Raw genomic sequence first — 4331 nt, 5'->3', positions numbered from 1 at the left:
GTGAGAAGCAGGACGGTCCTCCACAGGACAGATGGACCCCGTGGCTGAAGCCGTGGCCTCAACCCAGCGGTGGGCCCGAATGATTTAACAACCGGTTCACTGCCCCAGGGACCACGTTAAGTATCTTTTTAAAGGTTGTTTATTATTTCACATCATTAATACTTAAACGAAAACGATAAAAGAGGTACACAAAATGAGATTGTTATAAGAAAGGGTTCTTGAACATTAATGAAAATTACTAAATGATACCTGAACCCATAAAGCAAAATCAAACCTGTCATTTATTGTGGTAGCGATTGTGCATTTCTCCTTGACAGGATTGAAATATGGAATGATATATGTATTAAATCCCAACATTTTTTAAACTATCATTTAAAATATTCCCTTATTGCTTCTTAATGGATGTCCTCACTTGCCGCATTCTCCGCTTTTATCTGAACACCATTGGCTGTGTGATGTATCCTTAACCACTGTAGGAGTGGGACCCGGTCCTTTTGAAAGGCAGGCCCATCAGTGTGTTGGATAGATTAGAAATGGGCAAAGACGTCTCGGAACATACCATGTTCAGCTTTGAAAAGCCCCTTTCTGTTCTGTTGCAATGACAGCGATTGCTCTGACCATAGTTTTAGCTCTTTGAACACTTGGAGGAATCGCATCATTCACCCTTATTAACATCTTGTGGGCATTTGGGGCATAACACCATGCGCAAATGAATGGCAGTGTGTTGCCCTCTGGTGGGTCAGCATGTCTTTTCCTCTTTATAGGTTTGCTTGCTGCTGTGATAACATTCAAAAGAACTTCCACATGCGGTGGCTGCCCAGCTGCCCACCTGAGAGAGAACCCTGATTCCAAGTGCCATCTTAACAACCTGTTGGCTGCACTCAACAAAAAATGAGGTGTCGGTTTTGCAAGACCAGCATGAACCGGCCGAGCCACTGGCTCAAATGTAAGAGCAGCTGCGAGGATGCCTCGGGTCCAGGCAGGGTGGCGTCTGGTTGTGCACGGGCTGCTCAGCATGGGAACTGACTGGGTGGCACAGACGACAATGACATGCATGGCAAATGCCCAACCCTTCCTGTAACCTCACCCTGACCTAACAGTGGAAAGTGCTCCTTGGTGTGGTGCTTGCTTTCTGGTCACCAAGTGTGGCAGGGACGTCATCTCCTGTCAACTTGCGAAGGGGTGGAGTCTAGCCTGTCAATCAGGTCATAGCCCAGGAGGCCTCTGGGTGGGCATGGCCTTCTCCTGAGGATTCTGGGAACTCCTGCCTTCCTCCCTGAGGAGGGACACACTCTCTCTGCTTCGTCTTCCTGCTGAGAAGCTGCATGGATCTATGCTGATGGAGCTATGCTAGTGCCCTGAGCTGGAGGAGCCACGTAGAGACCCCTGCCAGCCTCGAGATGCTTCCACCGCCACTGGATCCACAAGACTTTCTGCCCACTGGCCTGTGATCCTCCTGCCTTCGGCGTCAGTGCACGTGTTCTGTGAGTCTGAAGATGACATCATAGATTGGTATTGGACATTTGGGCTAACATCGGGCTGATGGACTTGATCTGGACTGGGCTGGGATGTTTTCTCAACACTCAACTGCTCCTGTAGATAAAGCTCTTTCTTACACACCTCTGAGTGTCTCTGAATTTGCTTCTCTAGTCCCCCCAGACTGACACACCACCTCTTCCCCCAGGACCTCGCTTCAGTGGTTCATTGTTGAGCTACAGCCCTTACCAGGATCAAGCACCACCGAGGAGAGAGGTGCTAGGAGAGAGGTGCTGCTTAAAGGAGGACGGCGGAAAGCCAGTTTTTCACTGCTTTGGAAATCACGAAGGTCCCTGACTCCTTTTCTTCATTGTAGACTATTCGGAATGGACTCTCTTGTTCAGGTGAGATCTGCAAGGGGAGGGTAGACTCTTTCCCACCTGCTCGGCACATAGAACCTGCAGGCACTCCTGCAGCCGGATTCTCTGGGCTCTCTAGGGGTGCCCCTGACTCTTGGTCCCTGCTCTTGCCTCTGCCCGCCGGTTCTGCACCCCTGTTCTACGTATTTTCCGGCTCTCCCCTGAAATGCCCATTTTCAGGCACGAACTTTCCCACGGCCCCTGCCATGCCCCTTTCCAGGGATCGTGTGTACTTTCTGAGTGTGTAATTCCTGAAACTTCCCTTGCCCTCATAAAAGTTACCTGGATTTACAAAAGTGCTTCTGCCGCGTGAATTCGTTCAGCGTTGAGAAGCAAGAACCGAGGTAAACCACCCCAGAAACTTCAGCGTTTCATAATATTTTTTTCAGTGAGAATCACGTGCTCATTTTCTTTAAAAGGGTAAGGTGTGAATGATTGAACTCTTCAATTGTCTGATATGTAAATTGTGTGCCGATAAAACTGTTTTAAAAAAAGGAATGCTCAGAATGTTGCTCTGGTGGGAAATGTGGTTCGAACGAACAGACCCCAGCCCTGCCGAGTTAATACCCACTCACAGGAGCCCTGTGGGACAGAGCCGGCCCACTCCACTGTGTCTGAGACTGTGCATCTTGATGAGAGCAGGGACCTCAGACGGTCCGGTCCACGTGGTTTGGTGGATTTGAATCACCAACCGTGTGGTCAGTAGCCTGGTGCTGAACCCACAGTGCCACCCTGGCGCCCAGTAAATGTGGTCTGCCGTGGAAAGCTTAACACCACGCCGTAAGGGCTGCAGCAGTTGATGGGCTTGGCTGAGCCATGATCCTCTGTGGCGGGGCCGTTATGGTCTACTCTAATTAGTCACTTCCATGCTGAGCTCTGCTACTGGCAGCCAATCAGTTGAAGGGGAATTTCTGTGGGGGTGTGGCCTGCTTCCAACCTATGTGGATATTTTGGAAAAGCTTGCTGGCTATTTTTGCTGGTTGTGGATCCTGCCCCAGTTCTTCATCATCAGGACTCTAATTTGGGGGCTTGAGCCAGCGACCTGCCGCATTGCATGCTGGTCTCCCCACATCCCCGCAGAAAAGGCCGGTGGCCTGATGTCTGACCTGCAGACTCACCAGTTTCTGCAACCATGTGGAGCGTTTCCTGGAGATGAACCTCTGTGAGTGTATAAGCATCACTGGTATTTCCTCTCCGAGAACTCAGCCCGAGACACTGGCTTCCACGCCGACTTCTCTAATCCAGCCGGTGTCACCCACTGCAACGGAAGGAGCAACATTTGCGTATTAGGAGGACAGCTCGCTGCCGTCCAGTGGACTCCAACTCTGGAGACCCTGCAGGACCAAGCAGGACTGCCCGAGGGGTTACTGAGGCTGCCCATCTCTATGGAAGCAGGCTCGGGCCACATCTTCCTCCAGAGGAAGGCCAGCCTTTGGGTGAGCAGCCCGGCGTGTGAGCAGGGTCAGGACTTGGGGTGAGCAGGGCCCAGCGAGTGGTCAGGGTCTGTTTGCTCCCCTTCCCTTCCTCCAGAAGGCTCTGCCTCCCTTGGAGGAGGCCCGTCTCCACTTCCGGCCCAGCCCCCAGGAGCACAGCTGCCCCCACCCGTGAACGGCTGGCACTGTGACTCATCCCAGAGTCCCATCTGCTCTCTGGCTGTCAGCACAGGAAGGCCCCCCTCCACCCCGCCTGTGAGGTGCCCCCCCACATTCTTCAGAACCTCTGGCCCTGGGATTTCCCTGAGACATAAGAAAGTAGGACTCGCCCCTGCTATGGGGTCCCCGCTGTCCCCAGGGAGGCTCTCAGCGTGCTAACAAAGCTCATCTGGGGTCCTGTCTGCACACGTGGGTCCCGAGGGTCCACGCGACCACGTGCTGCTGCCCAGTCTGTCCCCGGAGCCCAGTTCTCCTGTTCCAACTTTAGGGGAACAGGCCGCTTTGGGGAGATTCCCCAAGATCATCCGGGGTCAGCAGCCTCCCTGTGCCCTTCTCTCCACCAAAGAGCCCAGACGTCTAATGGCCTTCCCAGGCCCGTGTGGCGGCCCTCGGTGGTCTTGGCCTTCCTGGACTCGTCCTCCTTGGTGACCTGACTGCTGTGAGGCCAAGGCCACCTCCACCCGCCGTGGTCAGTACCACTCTCCTCCAAGGTGCAGGGCAGGTGGAGATGCCACTGTGACCAGTAGGAACACCAAAGGTGGTGGGTGGCCATGGGTGGCAGTGGGGGGGGGTGTAGCAGAGATCTCGGCACAGGTGGTGATGGCAGCCACGGCAGTGGGAACCCCGATAGTGGTGCCAGTGATGCGTAAGCCTGCAGCCACTATGATCTCGGCTGCTGGTGCTGGCGGCCATGGGGGTGGGGACGGGCTGTCCCCAGGCCACCTTATCTCCCGGCTTCCCCAGTCTGGGGGGCACCTGGGAGATGACAGGAGGGAAGGAAACA

At 53.9% G+C, this 4331-nt stretch overlaps 1 long non-coding RNA gene across 2 annotated transcripts in view; it reads right to left on the bottom strand.

Moving 5' to 3' along the window:
- Positions 1-1687: 1687 nt before the first annotated feature.
- The window catches only part of LOC123521429, a 4069-nt gene continuing 1425 nt past the window's right edge, over positions 1688-4331 (bottom strand). For both annotated transcript variants that reach the window (XR_006679878.1, XR_006679877.1), the window contains exons 2-3: positions 3014-3153; positions 1688-1887 (exon numbers count right to left, since the gene is read on the bottom strand). This is a non-coding gene — a long non-coding RNA (uncharacterized LOC123521429). The remainder of the gene's footprint in view (positions 1888-3013; positions 3154-4331) is intronic.

Source organism: Echinops telfairi, unplaced genomic scaffold (assembly GCF_000313985.2).
Source record: "Echinops telfairi isolate 266 unplaced genomic scaffold, ASM31398v2 ScPeMD7_1;HRSCAF=3_0, whole genome shotgun sequence".
NCBI lineage: Eukaryota > Metazoa > Chordata > Mammalia > Afrosoricida > Tenrecidae > Echinops > Echinops telfairi.
This window is presented reverse-complemented; position numbering and strand designations above follow the sequence as displayed.